Genomic DNA, 19606 nt, shown 5'->3' on the forward strand with positions numbered 1-19606 from the left:
TGGATGTAGTCCTGTGGAACGGCTTGCCATGCCATTTCCACCTGGCGCCTCAGTTGGACCAGCGTTCGTGCTGGACGTGCAGACCGCGTGAGACGACGCTTCATCCAGTCCCAAACATGCTCAATGGGGGACAGATCCGGAGATCTTGCTGGCCAGGGTAGTTGACTTACACCTTCTAGAGCACGTTGGGTGGCACGGGATACATGCGGACGTGCATTGTCCTGTTGGAACAGCAAGTTCCCTTGCCGGTCTAGGAATGGTAAAACGATGGGTTCGATGACGGTTTGGATGTACCGTGCACTATTCAGTGTCCCCTCGACGATCACCAGTGGTGTACGGCCAGTGTAGGAGATCGCTCCCCACACCATGATGCTGGGTGTTGGCCCTGTGTGCCTCGGTCGTATGCAGTCCTGATTGTGGCGCTCACCTGCACGGCGCCAAACACGCATACGACCATCATTCGCACCAAGGCAGAAGCGACTCTCATCGCTGAAGACGACACGTCTCCATTCGTCCCTCCATTCACGCCTGTCGCGACACCACTGGAGGCGGGTTGCACGATGTTGGGGCGTGAGCGGAAGACGGCCTAACGGTGTGCGGGACCGTAGCCCAGCTTCATGGAGACGGTTGCGAATGGTCCTCGCCGATACCCCAGGAGCAACAGTGTCCCTAATTTGCTGGGAAGTGGCGGTGCGGTCCCCAACGGCACTGCGTTGGATCCTACGGTCTTGGCGTGCATCCGTGCGTCGCTGCGGTCCGGTCCCAGGTCGACGGGCACGTGCACCTTCCGCCGACCACTGGCGACAACATCGATGTACTGTGGAGACCTCACGCCCCACGTGTTGAGCAATTCGGCGGTACGTCCACCCGGCCTCCCGCATGCCCACTATACGCCCTCGCTCAAAGTCCGTCAACTGCACATACGGTTCAAGTCCACGCTGTCGCGGCATGCTACCAGTGTTAAAGACTGCGATGGAGCTCCGTATGCCACGGCAAACTGGCTGACACTGACGGCGGCGGTGCACAAATGCTGCCCAGCTAGCGCCATTCGACGGCCAACACCGCGGTTCCTGGTGTGTCCGCTGTGCCGTGCGTGTGATCATTGCTTGTACAGCCCTCTCGCAGTGTCCGGAGCAAGTATGGTGGATCTGACACACCGGTGTCAATGGGTTCTTTTTTCCATTTCCAGGAGTGTATATTGACGTGAGGTCTGGAATATGACAAGGAATGAGAATTCAGAAAGCGGACGTAATTAGTTTGATACTTAACTTTAATCCATTAATGATGAACGTCGCTCTTGACGGTACATGATTCAGAATATTATCTGTTCAGAATACATTCTTGAAGATGAATATGGCGCCTTGCTAGGTTGGAGCAAATGACGTAGCTGTAGGCAATGCTAAACTGTCGTCTCTGCAAATGAGAGCGTTTGTAGACAGTGAACCATCGCTAGCAAAGTCGGCTGTACAACGGGGCGAGTGCTAGGGAGTCTCTAGACTAGACCTGCCGTGCGGCGGCGCTCGGTCTGCAATCACTGACAGTGGCGACACGCGGGTCCGACGTGTACTAACGGACCGCGGCCGATTTAAAGGCTACCACCTAGCAAGTGTGGTGTCTGGCGGTGACACCACAGCTCGTAGCGTTTTTCCATAAGTTTGATAAATAACAGAAGTACACGTAACAGAGATTTTAGTCAACAATAATACATTCTCCTTTTCTATTTACAACAGTCTGCGAACGCTGGGGCAACTTTCAGATTCCGCGACTGCAGAAATCGTGTGATTTTGAGGCGAAGAACTCGTCGAACCACATTCGGAGCACATTTTCAGCCAGAAAGGAATTTCTTTGAAGGTTGTTCGATAATGAGCGGAGAAGGTGAAAATCTGTGGTCACAAGACCAGGTATGACTTCCCAACTCAATTCCTGTATAGTGTTTTTTTGTCAGACTAGCAGAATGCTGGCGGTTGTTATCGTGAAGTGGCATCACTTCACGCCGTCTTCCTAGTCGTTGTTTTTGGATTGCGTCTGCAAGACGTCTCACTTATTGACAATAAATCTTAGCAGTGATGGTTACACCTCGGGGAAGCAATTCGCAGAACACCACACCGTCGCTGTTCCACCAGATGCGTAACATTATCTTCTGTGGAAGCGAGCAGGTCTTTGTAAGGGGACTTGCTGATTCGTTTGGGCTCAGCCATTCATTTCTTTTCCTCATGTTAGCATAAAGACACAATTTCTCGCTACAGCTAATGATACAGGATAGGGACGGTCAGTGTTGTTCATGAGCCAGTTGATGACGAGCAAGCAGAGAAACACACATGGCCACCCACTGGTTGTTGTGATTTTGACACAGAACATGCGGTACCCACACAGCTGGTTTTTGAGCCTTAACCATCGCATGCAAGTGTCGCACAATGGTGGAATCATCACATTTGCCAATTCTCGAATACACTGACATGGATCGTTGTGGGTTAATGCGTTTAAATGAACTTCATCAAACCCAGAAGGTCTTCCTCAACGTCAAAATTCAATAATACCAAAACGATCTTCCTTAAAACGAGAAAAACACTTTCTTGCCGCGTCCTGTCCAATGGCATTATCCCCATACACGGTGAAAACGTTTCTGGCTGCCAACGCTGCTGTCACCCCTCTATTGAACTCCAACAGAAGAATATGTCGGCACTGTTCCGATTTCTCCACCTTTCACTGCATTTTCTAACTTTCACTGCTCCACTATCTATCTCTAAACGACAAAATAGCAATATATAAACTCAAATAGCAACGGGGAACAACAAATGTCAATTGATAAATAACCTGTAGAAACAGGAATACCAACACGGAAAAAGAAAAAAGACCCTTCAATCTAGCGTATTGGGGAAGTACTAATTTTTGTATCTCCCAGCTAATTTCATGAGACAGGTAGCAGTAGCAGGGGAGTCTACCAAAATGATGTGTTGTGCTCTTCAAGATGCGGGTCAGAAATATATCACTGAATTCGTCACTGCTCAACAAATACGAAGTTGAGGGCGACAATTTTCTAAAAACCATCGTCATCGGAGATACGACGTGGTGTCGCCACAGCGAGCCGTAATCTAAAAGTGCGTAGAGTGGCGAGATCTAGGTTCTCCATCAAATAAGATGTTCGTGTCAGAACCATCGGCAGTCAAAATGATGTTCACAGTCTTTAGTATAAGCAGGGTGTGGTTCTTTTGGATACCTTGCAGCCTAAATGAAGTGTCAATGCAGAATTCTGCAAGACGACACTGACTAGGCTGAAAACACGAATTGCCCGTTCAGTCCATAGAAGAGAACAGTCTTCCACTTGGGAAACGGTAAAGAGAGGTTTGTGATGAGGTAGGGCTTTACAGCTGTCAAATAATCGTGAAACTTCATTGTACATTGTGTTCAGCTATTTCTTTTTATGTTCAATGCATTGAGGGTAAAAATAAACTGCTGATGGTTACTACAATGAAGTGTGACGACAATTAGAGTCCCCCACAACCGTTTAGGACCATAGAATTGGTTGCCAAATTTGGCTCAACTGCCCTTCGATATCCACATGTTCTGATTTAGCACTTTCAGACGTCAATCTTTTTGGGATTACGAAAGATGGAGCACGTGGCCAATATTTCTCACTTTCAGATGCTGTCTTGAAATTTGTGCGACGCATTTTTATGAATGCAGCATGAAGCCTCTTGTTCGTCGTTATCAAAAGCGCATAGCGAATGATGGTGCGTATACGGGATAATAAAGATATGTAGCTGTAATGTTGCTCTGTGTAACTTCTAATTGTGTTTTCTGTGTCTGTTGTAGTTTCCATGAAAACAAACAGGATGCATCAGTTTCGAAATGACCTTTTTATGTAAAACAAATTATTTTCATGTAATCACAGGCATGGAGCTAAAAACGAATAAAAACGACTATGTAGGACTTGCAACGCTGTTTCTGGTAGGAAAAGTAATATTTTTCACCGAAGACATGAGCGACAATGTAGCTTTGAAACTCGGTGAAGCACAGATGCTTTTCACGATAGTTGGCGGTTCGCCTTGTACGCTTTTCAAACAAAGCTCGCCCACAGCATTACCCTGTCTCCGTGTTTAATCGTCGGTTTTGCTGTCTGCTGAGGTCAAGACAATCGCAGGCAGCAGCCTTAATGGCTGTTTTTGTGGCTAATGCGAATGTTGCTTACGTGTGCAAGGGCTGGCTGACGTAACAAGCTGCGACCTACGCCTGTTTACTGCGTCACATGTCATTTGTAGAATTACACAGCACAATAAGGATTGTCAGGGCAATCTATCAGCATTAGCATAAGTACAATGTAAAACAGATTGCTCCAGAGTTTTATTCAATCTGCTTAACTTTGCTGAGCACAACGACAGATTTACGATTTTGATAGCTTTTCCCTTCCTGAAACAAACTGATCGTCCACCAGCACACCTTCAGTTTTTCTTTCCATTCTTATGTCTTTTATTCTGATCAGTAGTTTGCTACCATCAGTTGTGTCACTAACAGACCGATAGTTTTCACATTTATCTGCACGTGGTTTCTTCACTAATGTTGTAATAATGCTTTTCTGGAAATCCGATGGTAAGTCACCGGTTTTATTGTTTTTTGACACGAAACCAAATATTCTTCTAGTTCCTGCACCTCCAACAGATTCCGGCATCTCAGAAGGTATATCATTCAAAACACGTTTTATAGCCAAGATCTCTTGTAGTACTGTTTATTGCTGGCGACCGGTTTCGACAGTTGAAACTAACGTCTACTGATCTTCAAAATATTTTTGTTGTTGTTGTTGTTGTTGTTGTTGTTGTTGTAAATCGTGTTCCGTTACGAGTTTATCACTAGTGCCATGTAGTCACTATTGTGGTGGATATATAGCACATTATACACAGGTTTGTAAACAGTAGAAACATATACAGAAAAAAGCACCTTGTGCAAATGGGCATGTTCATTAACACGTGGCACTTCCCTGAGGTCTGTTAGTTCTTACAGGGCACGATATAAAGTAAAAAAGCACATTTGCACAAATGTTTACGTTTAAATGACATGTTGTATACATTAGAGTACGGAATTGCGCCGTATACAAGGTGCTTTTCATCCGTATGTGGTTTTACTTTCGACAAACATATGTATAACGTGCTGTATATTCTCCACCATGATGACGATATGGCATGAGTGATAAACTCATAATGGAACACGTCCTGCAACCAAAAAGATTTTTAAGGCAAGAAGGTTCCAACTGTCGAAACCGGTCGTCAACAACAAAAATTAATTAATACCAACCTGACTATAAAAAAGTTCTTCCAAATATAGATTGCTCCTTCCATTTCCTAAACGTCCGAAACTTTAATCAAGTATATCACTGACTCCAGCTGATTTGTTTAAGCTGTGATATTTCAGTGCTCTGTCAAACTCTTTCTGTATTAGTGATTACTTATTTCTTCTACATCAATTTGTCTTTTACTACACTTCGGACCCATTCCTCTCCATCGTACAGACCTTGGATCCATCCGTGCCATGTCTCTGCTCTATTCTCTGCATTTAATAGAGGTTTTTCCACCTGAGTGTTAACACGTTTGCATTTTACCTTTCGTTAGGTCTGTCTGTACGAGGCGTAATTTTAACCAACAATCATAGCTTTCTCAATATCGTTACATATTCTCTTATCTATTCTGATTTAGCTTGTCAGCATTTCATGTCAATTTCTTCTTATATCCACATACTGGACTATTTTCCTATTCGTCTATGACTTCTTCGCATTTACTTTCGCTTTATCTACTGTGTCCGTATTTGCGTATTTTTCACTCACTGTCTACTAAACTACTCAGGTAATTCCCACTTCGTCTCATCCTGCTGAAAACTCCATTCCATCGTACACTGTTTTTCCTACACTCGCTCGGATTTTTATCTGCTGACCAGCGCTACTAGATTGTGTTATGATAAGGAACTACGTCTGCACGTGGATGTGCTTTGCAGCCCATAATCTGATTTCTGAATTATGTAATCCAGCTGTCATCTCGCTACGTCCCTTAGTTTTACTATTATGGAAGAACGTGTTCCTACAACCAATTGAAGCTTGTGGTAGGTCTAGAAACCTCTCTCCCTCTCATTTATTTCCCCCAGCCCATATTCTCCCACCTTCTCTACCTTATCCTTGCAACCACCTGTCCTTCTTGGCATTCATGCCACGACGAGTCGCTGCCGTCTTCAGGGCAAAAGGTGATCCTCAGACGGAGATCCTACTCGGGAGGGTCTGTTTATTTCGATAGCTGATGACTTTATTTCCTAACGGCAGTTCTTCTCAGTTTGTCGTTTGGAAAATTTCAAATAATATGCATCTTATTTTTACTTGAAATCCGTCAGCGTTTATGGCTGCTGGCTAATTTGTAATCATCTATTGATACTTTTTATTTATTAGAAAAATCGGCAAACATAAGCCTATTTAGCCGCTGGAGATTATCTGATGCTGTGTTGGATCATGATGCCACTCTCCTGTCCACTGCTGTTCCAGAGGTAACCATTACACTCCGCAACCCCACCGTCCTCCCCCAAACATTCAAAGTATTTCAGAACTTATGAAAGCGGTTTAAAAATATTAATGAGTGTAAAGAAAATATGTTCCAGCCCTCTTCTTCAATATCTACCAAATCCCATACCTCATACATACCTACTCTCTGATATTAAAGCCATTCGTCACCCATCAACTGCTAGGTGAGATGATCAAAATATCCTAGACAGGTGTACGTGCAATAAATATGGGAACAAAAAGTAAAAGAAACATTATCAAATACTTACGTTTGCTCTTGACCTAGTAATAATTCGCAGGACTACCACTCCGGCTAACTACGCTGAGATCGTCGTCAAAACTGAGCGCCATATTTCTTACGAAAAGACACAGTAGATTGGTTCCAAACACGTAGACCGCAGCTTCGTCACGACATATAACTTCGTCACTCAGTTTCAATTTTCAACTACTTAGTTCAAATTATAGGCAACACTGGCAATTACAAGGCGTACACATCATCTGGAATATGTAGAATATTTGCAAAAAGAAGATCCTTTCCACCAAAGCAAAAATACGAAACAACCAACCAGTTCTCACCTCAGGAGCACCCCACGTAAATGGTATTCCATCAATAGCGAGGAACTGCACTTTCATCGAGAAAATGGAACGACGGATATTGCGGGAAACATTCGCGCCCAAAATCCAAGATGGTATACGGATCTGCAAAAGTTCAGAGGAATTGTATTCACTGATACAACGGATGAGTTTCATAGCACGGAAATGACTTCCGAATATTTTACGGACATACAACACAGGTGGAGGACTCATGCTTAATTAGTAGCTTCTCTAATGTCATAAACGGGTCCCAGAAAATCAAAGTATCATACCTAGCTGATACCAGAAAGTATCTGAAGTCAGGGAAGTTGACCAACTGGCAACTTCAAGGGCACAATACAGACAGAAGTTTGGCTCTCGTAAGTTAACATTCAAACAATTAACAGAAAGCAGTCTCAAACTGGGTGGACGCTACTGGTGCGATGTCGTACCCATAGTGACGAGATGAAAAAGTTTTGCGAGAAAAATAAAAAGACCAAAGCTAACTAGTGGCTTGACGTTCTCTTTAAAGATCCTGACGAGGTAATAGTATCACGCGTTTCATAAAGTAAAATACAGATTACTTGTTTTGATGTAAGAGGCAGAGTTTGCTGATGGTATCAAAATATAAGTAGATGAAAACTTTTACCAAATACTTCGCCTAATTGATGTAGATGGTAAATGATTTTATAAATACCGGAGAGCAGATATGTATGAGGTGTGGGATTTTATAAATACTGAAGATGAGATGTGGAGGAAATGTGGGTTCGTTCTAAGGGAAAGGTGATGGGCATTTTATGCAGGGGACTGAGGAAAGAAACGGCCAGGAGCCAGTAGGACTACACAGACTTAATTATGTATATAGATAGTTCATCCATTCCGGGAATCGATTTTTGATCATTTTTGTCTGTTATCGACATTGATACCGGCAAGATACAGGCCCATCTCAGTGATTCCAAGAATGTTTCAATTTCATTAACATAAATGTGACGCAAAGTCATGCAGGAGGCTGGTGACCATTGTTATAACAATCAGTAGTTCTCCATTCAGGCTGGCGAGGTCGCAGTCATTAGGCAAGAAATGACTTTATTGCTCACGTGGCGCGTTTCGAAATTTACCCATCATCAGATGTCCATGACTGTTTACTGCACGTCAATATGGCGTTTAAGCTGTATGTGAAACGCCGTATCTACGTGCAGTAATCGCTCCTGGATATATGATAATGGATAAATTCCGAAACGCGTCATGTGAGCAATAAAGTCAGTTCTTGCATGATGTTTGACAGTTACCATTACAACCCAGTCTGCCTCAATGCAGAACTACTGATTGTTTTAATTTAAATGCTGACGTCTGATAAATGAGAAAAGAAATATTTTACGTGTGATATAATTACAAATTAACAGTTTTCGTACTTTTACTTTTGTTTGTACTTCGAAACCTTCCTTTTTTTAAAACTTTCATGTTTCTAGGCCAACGGGAAGTACCTTATAAGTTTTGATGAGAGAGTTTGCGAGTATCAGAATACGTGACATAAATGGCCGTATCGTTTGTCTGAACTGAATCAGAAGCTTCAAATTTTTACATCGCCAAGGGACTGTAGACCACAGTATGTGACACAGATATCTACTTGGTGGTGGACCCATTTCTGAGTAAAAGGGTTTTTAACAGTTGGACAAAGAGGCAAACAGACAGACAACCGGACAACAAAGACATCCTACAAGGCTTCCGTTTCTGTCGATAGAGGCATAGAACCCTAAAAGTGAATGACACGGTTCGGAAGAGGTCCGAGACCAAGTTCTTGGAAAGGAAATGAGAAGAGTGGGGAAGAGAAGAACCAAGATGTAGAAACGAAAAATAACATCCCCCTAAATCGGTAAGAATGGATAGATGTCTAGGTTCACTTCATGGTCTGGCGGAGGTAATGAATAAAATTTTGCAGTAACAGGACACGTAGAGCGTCTATGACTAAGGTTGCGGAGACGTACTTTTATTAAGGTAGAAGAGCAGCAGAACTACATCCCTGATAGAAAATCACAGAGTATTCGGTGTCAGGTTTGCGATAAATAAAGGAAATCGATAATTCTTCAATATGGGACACTACATGGCAGATGATAAATCGATTCATGGATTTGTAGTTGGGGAATATAGTGTAAGTAGCCTGTTTATGTATCTGTATGTTGGCAGCGCGATAGACTGCATTAATGACTCCGACAGCGTTGTCCCACCTTTGCAAGAAACTGTGTGTGCCTGGTGGGACTGGCAGAGGTGAATAGCTAGCAGTGATGGAGGTTGGATGTCAATAGCTAGCAGTGATGAAGGTTAGAGGTATGAAGTGTTAGCGCAAGCGGACGATCTGGACGTGTGTCCGTCATGGAAATGTAATATTGTTGACGATTATATAATTTTTGGAACTGTATGTCACGGACGATTATATATATTTTTTGAACTGCATGTCACATTATTAAGGTAAAATTTGCTAAATACATTGTTTGCTATCTAACAAAATCTTTCCTTTGCTAACCACATGGCTATTAGTAGTTAGAGCCTACAGTAGTTAGAATCTTTTATTTAGGTGGATGTATTGGTGCTTGCTGTATCGCTGTAGTTCGTGTAATGAAGATTTTCTGTGAGGGTAAGTGGCTTATGAAATGTATGGGTTATTGTTAGGATTTCTTCTAATTCAGGGCCATTCTTTTGTGTTAATTATTTGAGCAGTCAGATTGCGTTTGAGTTGTATTTGTCAGGCATAATTCTGTAGATCAGAAATGAAATGATAAACAGAAGAAAAGAGACAATACTTAAGTTTCACTCAGCAGCTTCAGAGTTAAATTTAGAAGTTTCACCTTCTCAGTTATTTCAGTTAAAGTGAAAATTTGTATTAAGAAGTTTCAGTAGTAGAGGAATGCAGTCCATTTTCTACTAGTTTGCGGTATTAATCTACTGCAGGCTTTTTGTTGGACACCTAGTAGTTGGTGTTACAATATTAATTTTTGCCCGAGAGATATTCTAAGGAATTTTGGTGTTAGTTTTTAAAACTCAGAGTATTGGTCACAAACTACTTTACTGAAATTATTTGCCGGTTTCGTATTTACAGCTGTTAGGATTGGGTTGTTTGGGGGAGGAGACCAGGCAGCGAGGTCATCGGTCTCATCGGATTAGGGAAGGAAGACGGCCGTGCCCTTTTAAAGGAACCATTCCGGCATTCGCCTGGAGCGATTTAGGGCCACTGTGTGGGCTCGAAACTTTCTAATTTTATCATCCTGGTCTTTTCGTGAGATGTAAGGAGGAGGATTCAATACACTTGTTGACTGTTATGGGAACTTACGTTCTCGTGCTTGTTTTGCAGCAGTAAATAAATAAATGACAATGTTATGCAAAGTTTATGGCTTAAATTATTCGTTGATCACATAATGAGGAAAAAAATCTCAAAACTCGACGAGAACATGAGGATGTGCATCTCTGGACTTGACACTGAAAAGAAATTCAAAGAAATAAATGTTTTATCCAAGCAAGTTGTGGATTTGACAATCTGCTTATCTACATTCTTGAGGTCTCGTATAGCTTGTTAGTGAACTGAATAAATAATCAAAAAATTTTAGATAGCTCGCATGAGACATGAGATCTTTCTACTGTGGATTCAAGAATTAGGTTGAACGCCTAGAGCACGACAGGTAGTATCGTCGTAATGGTTTACATAATGGTCGACACAGCGGAGGCCGAACAAATCTTAATCAGATGACACGCTTCAATTAAGAGTACACGGAGATGGATCAGTTAAATTGGACAAGTAACAGACGTTATTTATGAACAGCAAATAATCACCACAGACTCACACTGGGGCAAGTTTCTTAAGCAGAATACTTTGATGCTTCATTCTAGACTTTGTCGCATTCACTTGTAGTGAAAATGGTAACTAAGCCCACCTTCCCAAAAATCCTCCTATTGTCGAGGGTTTAGCCAACTACATTTTTTGCTACGCTGTTCCATTCGGTATTATGAGATATCCAATGAAGGTAGGCAATCCATTTAGCAGAGAAGGAAAGAAATATTCCGGAGAACAAGACATGGTCTTCAAGAGGAAAAGCAGCAGGTATGCAGCATTCTCTGGGAGCCACAGATCCGTGTCTGGTTCAGCGAAGGCCGTGTCTTTTTTCTCCGGCCTTGGGAGTTGGAGAGACACAGAAACCGTGGAAACACTTGAAGTACGAACGTGTAATATTCTCAGTAGTGAATTTCAGCACATAATAACTCATTATTCAGCATAACAGATAGCATTATTTTTATATTTCTGCCAGTCTTAGTTAGATTTCATTACCATCACTGTAACATACGCGTGGCTACGTTTATTAGCTGCAGCTTTTTCATACTCGGATGATGAAACATACAAAGCAAAGAAAATCTGTCTGTTGCAGCATTCTCGTCTGTGCTGATATGTGAACAAAAATTTAGAGCAAAATTCTAAATAACATAATGACTGTAATAAAACAAGGTTAAGTATATTTTTACTGGTAGACCCTCCCAGCAGGCAACTTCAAAACAACGTTATACTCACTCTGAAGCAGGAACTACATATGCCTGAGACATCCTAAAAAGTAGAAAACTGTTTCAGCCAGAAATTTTCATATCACAAGTTGATTGACTAAATATTTACTAAGATGGTATCTGCCCGAAAGAACACATACAATCGGTGACCAAGCAGCTCGCTAGAATGGAATTACAATGAAATGAACACCCTTAGCTGCTTACAGGTATTGATATACGTCAACATGGACAGATGAAAATGTGTGCCCCGACGGGGACTCGAACGCGGGATCTCTTGCTTAGGTGGTAGACGCTCTATCCATCTGAGCCACCTAGAACACAGAGGATTGGACGACTGCAGCGATTTATCTCTGGTACGCCTCCCGCGAAACCCACATTCTCAACGTATTGTCCCGCACTACGTTCGTAGTGCCCCCGCCCATTATACTCATTACCCGCGGCGCGTTGCCGATTCCCGTAAGAGTGCGGGCACTGTTCCGGACATGTCCGAAAGAACAGATACCATCTTACAAGGGAACCTCCCCATCGCATCCCCCTCAGATTCAGTTATAAGTTGGCACAGTCGATAGGCCTTGAAAAACTGAACACAAATCAATCGAGAAAACAGGAAGAAATTGTGTGGAACTATGAAAAAATAAGCAAAATATACAAACTAAGCAGTCCATACGAAACATAAGCAACATCAAGGACAATGTCAGCACAAGAGCGTCGTGGTCCCGTGGTTAGCGTCAGCAGCTGCGGAACGAGAGGTCCTTGGTTCAACTCTTCCCTCGGGTGAAAATTTTCTATTTTCAGACAATTATCAGAGTTCAGGCACTCACATATAATCAACTTCGCTGTGCAAAATTCCAGGACATGTTCAGATTTGCTTGGACATATGCAGGATTTGACGGTCTACACACGGAAAATTTTGAAAACCTTAAAAACTTATGTTTTGACAGAGCACAGAGAAAACTGTGCGACTGTGAAACTGTTGCATTCATTTGTTGAAGTTTATGTGACACACTCTTATGTTTTCATCAATTTTTTGGAAGTGATTATCACATCCACAAGAAAACCTAAATCGGGCAAGGTAGAAGAATCTTTTCACCCATTCGCCAAGTGTGCAAGTTAGGTGGGTCGACAATTTATTCCTGTCATGTGACGCACATGCCGTCACCAGTGTCGTGTAGAATATATCAGACGTGTTTTCCTGTGGAGGAATCGGTTGACCCATGACCTTGCGATCAAATGTTTTCGGTTCCCATTGGAGAGACACGTCCTTTCGTCTACTAATCGCACGGTTTTGCGGTGCGGTCGCAAAACACAGACACTAAACTTATTACAGTGAACAGAGACGTCAATGAACGAACGGACAGATCATAACTTTGCGAAAGGAAAATTTTCAGTCGAGGGAAGACTTGAACCAAGGACCTCTCCCTCCGCAGCTGTTCACGCTAACCACGGGACCACGGCGCGCCTGTGTTCGTAGTATCCTTGATGTTGCCTCTGTTGCCCATGGACTACTCAGTTAGTATATTTTGCTTATTTTTTCATAGTTCCACACAACTTCTTCCTGTTTTCTCGATTGATCTGTGTTCAGTTTTTCAAGGCCTATCGACTGTGCCAACTTATAACTGAATCTGAGGGCGGTGCGATGGGGAGGTTCCCTTGTTAGTAAATATATAGTTAAGGCTCACCGGCCACTTGACCATCTTCTTCTTCTGTGCGAATGCACAAACAGTGCCCGAACTCTTACGGGAATCGGCAACGTGCCGCGGGTAATGAGTATAATGGGCGGGGGCACTGCGAATGTAGTGCGGGACAATACGTTGAGAATGTGAGTTTCGCGGGAGGCGTGCCAGAGATAAATCCCTGCAGCCGCGCTGTCCTCTGTGTCCTCGGTGGCTCAGATGGATAGAGCGTCTGCCATGTAAGCAGGGTTCGAGTCTCGGTCGTGGCACACATTTTCATCTGTCCCCGTTGACGTATGTCAACGCCTGTAAGCAGCTAAGGGTGTTCATTTCATTGTAATTTGATTGACTAAACCTATATACTAACATAGTGACATTGCGGAAAATTTCAAATGGTCGTGAGAGATGTGATTTCCTTCTCCTTCCTCCGTGTGTGTCCCGTTTCAGACGGTAGGTACATCAGACTAATAATTGTGACAGTGTTGCGATGTGATTCATGTGGGCCGGCTGGGTGGCCGAGCGGTTCTAGGTGCTACGGTCTGGAACCGCGTGACTGCTACGGTCGCAGGTTCGAATCCTGCCTCGGGCATGGATGTGTGTGCTGTCCGTAGGTTAGCTAGGCTTAAGTAGTTCTAAGTTCTAGGGGACTGATGACCTCAGAAGTTAAGTCCCATAGTGCTCAGAGCCATTTGAACCATTTGATTCATGTGGTCACGCGCGATAATAGAAATTAAGGAGAGGACGACTCCCAGTACTGCTACGTAACACACTCCTCTCTAATAACACCATTGGAATCTTAACATCGTCGCCGTCGACAATGATACCTGGCCCTTCTTCGTGAGGGGTTTGGAATTTGACCCAAACTCACCAGTTGCCGGAATGAATTTTTAGTCTGCAACTGAGTGTATGCTTGTGGTGTGCGTACTGTAAGACCTTCGGTACACACACCATCAGATTATTTGACTTTTTGCTCTAACGAAGTAGGCGAGTGTCAGCAATATGCCTCGTGGTCTTATCGTGGCGTGTTTATCTTCTGCCATTAGGTCAGACGATAGAAATGCCACTTGCACGCTTAGAGTAGCAGATTGACGGTGACCAACTTTAAACAGAACTTGATTAATTTTCACACACATTCATTAAAATAATAAAAAGCATAGATATTACGTAACTTGATTCAGGATGCTGTTTACAACTAACAATCTGAAGTTCCTTTGGTCTTGGTACGTTAATCTTATTCTCACATATCTCTGATACTTGACAAAGTGTCTATATATTTCTCTTCATGGCTATGTACAGGAATGTGATAATCGTATTAGGCGCAGACTGAAACTTGACTGCAGACTAATGCAGACTGACTAATTGGAGGTCTGTACACTCATTATAATACCTCACGCGTTCAGGTATCACTGCGCGAGTGTGATCCGCGAGGAGAAAAGGTTCTACGTTGGCAGCAATCTCATTGGCTGCGTTACATATTAATAGGCGGATCGGAGGAAGCAGAATTTGGTCCGTCTCTAAGACAACGCCATCTCGTAGTGCGGAGACGGACGAGCGCTGCGCATTCGCGGGGGCGCGCTCTAGTGGGAAAGTTGTGTACGCGCTGACTACGCGGAACTATGTACACAACAATGCTTATTTGTAACATCCAGACAGATGAAAATGTGTGCCGGACTGGTACACGAACCGGGGACATTAGCCTTTTTCGTGCAAATGCTTTAGCGACTGAGCTAACAAAGCACAAGCCGCACCCACTACCGGCAACACCTCTTCTTTTGCCTTGTGTGCGTGTGTTTTTACTTTATCAGCACTCAACGATGAGGTTATCAGCGCCTTCTCTTGATTTTCATACTTCACAGAAGGTCTGCTGTATACGGTGAGGTTCCAGCATTCCTGGAAGAAAATATATTGCGGAAAAATGGCTTTGCCACAGAATGAATTTTCACACTACAGCGGATTGCATGCTGATTTGAAACTTCTTGGCAGCCAACAGACTTCCTGGCAACTTAACCTATTAAAGGAATTAGGGGAGTTGACCACGCAGGGCCGGGTCACCTAGAAGCGAAAATAACACAACACCTAGGAAACGATGAAAACTTCCATTGAAAGCATTCGTCTTATTATCAAAGTGGTTGAAGTGAGTTGCCAGTGCAGCAGAACTATTGATAATTAGTTATGCCCATTCACACTGCTGGCTTCCTAGGCACTTTTTACGTGTCAAACTCACAGACATACACTTATAAAATTCTCTCTCTGTTACGAAGAAACTGGTGTAATCTAACCTGAAAACGATTGCTTGCCAGGGGTGAATATGAAGCCGTCCGCGTCACACATGCACGTGATATTGTGTCGATCAGTATAATTACATTCTTACTGTTTCTTTGTGTACAGCTGCTATCCGGCCACGCCTTCGGGACACGTCTAAACTGCATTCGGCCATTTCTTCTGTCTTGTGTTTTTGTTCTGATCGTAAAGCTTGAGGCTCGTTTGACCTCAATCGCCAGCCAGCTGTTCTCTGCATTTCAACAAAATTACAACATCTGACTCATACACACGACGTCCCATTTATCTAGACCACCTCAAATAATGGTATGTACAAAACAAAAATAAAAAATAATGTGTGAAGCACATGCTGTTTAGAAACCAGTGGGACTTTAACAAGCATGATGGCATTTCTTGTAAATCTGCCAAAGCAGTAAGTCGTTCTTACATAGCACCCTGCATTTCTTATTTGAGAATCTATTTTCTCTCATCTAGGCCTTCCACTTAACATTCAACAAGTAAAACTGCTACTTTTTGCAGATGATGCTAATGCTGTAATAAGTCCCATGAGAGAGAAAGCAACAGAGGAGTTGGTAAATGATATTTTCCTCGGTAAATAGGGTAGGATGCGCCAACTTTTTTGGTGTACATATTGATGAAAACTTGAACTGAAAGAAGGATTGAGCTTCTCAAGCAATTAAGTTCAGCTGCTTTTGCTCTTCGTATAATACCTAATCTTGGAAACAAACGTATCAGCCTCCTGACATATTTTGTATATTTCTGTTAAATAATTTCTTACGGCATAATGTTCTGGAGTAATTCATCAGTTACAAAGAAAGTGTTTATTGCAGAAAAGCGAGCAGTAAAAATAATGTGTGTTCACCCACGGACATTTAGATACCTCTTCAAGGAGGTAGGCATTTCAACTGCTCCGTCACAATACATATGATTATAATGAAATTCACCGAGCGAGGTGGCGCAGTGGTTAGCACACTGGACTCGCGTTCGGGAGGACGACGGTTCAATCCCGTCTCCAGCCATCCTGATTTAGGTTTTCCGTGATTTCCCTAAAATCGTTTCAGGCAAATGCCGGGATGGTTCCTTTGAAAGGGCACGGCCGACTTCCTTCCCCATCCTTCCCTAACCCGAGCTTGCGCTCCGTCTCTAATGACCTCGTTGTCGACGGGACGTTAAACAACACTAACCTTACCTATAATGAAATTCGTCGTAAATAATCAATCCATAGCTCTTCGAGAACAGTGATGTCCATACCTACAACACTAGAAGGAAAAATGACCTTTATTACCCATTGTCAAAGCTATCAGTGACTCAGAAAGGAGTTCAATATGCAGCAACAAAAACTGTTGATCTTCTGCCCAATACCACATAGTGTGTGACAGGCAGCGAAGCAGATTTTAAATCTAATTTAAAATAACTTCTACTGGACAACTCCTTCTACTCCATTGACGCGTTTCTACTTAAAAACTGGTAGAAAATAGAAGAAAAGAAGATTAAGCGTACGGTAAAAGAATCGTGTTCCATAGATGATTTGAACAAAACTAACTAACTAGTAACGTTTTTCACAATGAACCATTCACGGGAACACGATGTTATTAGAAAGACAGCACAAAATTCATTTACTAGTACACACTAGCCAGATTAACTTAACTTATCCACTTGTTTTAGCGGACAGTAAACAGAATGAAACAGAAGGGAAATGCACACCGGTCATTCAGTCAACCGTTTTCAGTTGAAGGTTCCTGTCAATACCCAAGGAATGACGTTAACGTACACAAGATATCGTTTAAAAGTACTATCGTACTGTACTATATATCTTCGCATTTAAATAAGAAAACATTATTGCAATTACTGTTCTGTTAACTGTCCTTTCGGTGAGCAGCATTGCTGCTATCTTCTCTTCGTTCGTATACACAGTGCTCATTCAGACATTCAACTGAAGATACGCTTGATCGAATGACCGGTGTACATTTTCCTCGCCCTTTCGTCTGTTTCCTGTCAACTGCAGCAAGTAGACGAGTTACGTTACTCTGAGTACCTGAACTGTGTGGTACAGTACTCCATCAAGATGGAGCAACCGCTCACACATCCAACCAAAGTATGGCCCACATCACCACGGTGTTCTATGACGAGAGATTTGTCAGTAGGGGCCTCTGGCCTCTTGCCCCCAAAGTCCTCGACCTTAACATCATGTGCTTTGTTTGTGCTTGTTATTAGTATGTAAAATGTCCTATGTTGTATACTGGAATTCATGACATGCTCTTCACATGAGACACGACCATTATTTAAGTAATGGCAGATGTGACGTTGTGGTTTAAATTGTTTCAACCCTAATCCGTAGAGATGGTCTGTCACTGAAACCGATCGGTTTTTGGATTTTAAATAAAAAAAGCAGCTAATGATCAAACATGCATTTTATACAGAAATCTTACAGTTGTGGGTCCTATGGTGCCCCTCCGGATTTGATGCCACAAGCGGCAGCTTCTATCACTTAGCTATTAACCGTTTCCGCTCATCCAATTTACATGACCCTCACCAGTCCTCTGTAACATTATATTTCAAGCTCTTTTAGTAATTTCACTTGCTTCAACACTGATATTCCTCAAGCTTTTTCTGCGCTCGAGGTTTATCTTTTCCAGTGGTCGCAATTGTTTCTTTTCATAGAAAGGCCTTCTGTCTTGTGCGATGCTTACTGCTATTACTTTATTTTCCTTTGCCTTTTTCCAACGTTTAGGTACATCTTCCATCTGTGGCATTGTATTTGCATTGTTTCTTACTGTTCATTTAGACGTTCATGCGGAAGAACGCAGCATTACTAAAAATTTAAAGTATTTAAATGATGGAATGTACTTAAAAAATCTATTAACTCTCTATAACAAACTGTAGGGAAAAAACTGGTAATGTACAATATATACACGAACCAAGAGTTAACAATAATACTGGAAGACCAAGAGCGAAGTGCACGGGTTAAAAAGGGTGCAAGGCAGGGGTGTAGTCTTTCGCCTCTACTGTTCAGTCTATACTGCAAGAAGCAAAGGGGGAAATAAAAGAAACTTCCAACAGTGGGATTAAAATTCAGAGTGTAACAACATCAATGATAGGATTCGATGATGACATTGCTATCCTCAGAGAAAACGAAGAATTACGGGATGTGTTGAGTGGAATGAACAGTCTAATGGGTACAGAACAGAGACTGAGAATAAATAAAAGAAAGACGAAAGTAACGAGAAGTAGCACAAGTGAGAACAGCGACGAATTTAAGAGCAGAACTACTGGGGATCACGAAGTAGACGAAGTTAAGGGATTCTGCTACCTGGGCAGCAAAATAACCCATGATGGACGGATCACAGAGGACATAAAAACAGAGTAGCACTGGCAGGAAGGGAATTCCTGGCCAAGGGAAGTCTTTTGGTATCAAACATTGATCTTAATTTGAGGAAGAAATTTCTGAGAATGTAAGCTTGGAGCACACCATTGTATGGTAATGAGACATGGACTGTGGGAAAACTGCAGCAGAACAGAATCGAATTCTTTGAGTTGTGGTGCAACAGAAGAATGTTGAAAATTAGATGGACTGGTAAGGTAAGGAATCGGGAGGTTCTCCGAAGAAGACGCTGACGAGAAGAAGGGACAGAATGATAGGACATTTGTTAAGACATCAGGGAATAATTTCCGTAGTACTAGAGGGAGCTATAGAGGGTAAAAACTGTAAAGGAATACAGAAGTGGGATACATCCAGCAAATAACTGAGGTCGTAAGTTGCAAGTGCTACTATGAGATGGAAAGGTTGGGACAAGAGAGGAAATAGTGGCGCGGCGCATCAAACCAGTCAGAAGAATGATGACAAAAGAAAGATGACTCCTATTTCCTTATATCCACGGTTGAGCAGCGGGCTCTAGAAAACTGTGGAAGAGAGTTTTGATGACTATAGCAAAAACTGTCAAATACGTATACTGAAGGCTGGAGGAAGAAGGAAACTTCGGCAGAGAAAAAACAGACATAAATCAGGCTG

The sequence above is a fragment of the Schistocerca nitens genome, chromosome 2 (assembly GCF_023898315.1).
Source record: "Schistocerca nitens isolate TAMUIC-IGC-003100 chromosome 2, iqSchNite1.1, whole genome shotgun sequence".
NCBI lineage: Eukaryota > Metazoa > Arthropoda > Insecta > Orthoptera > Acrididae > Schistocerca > Schistocerca nitens.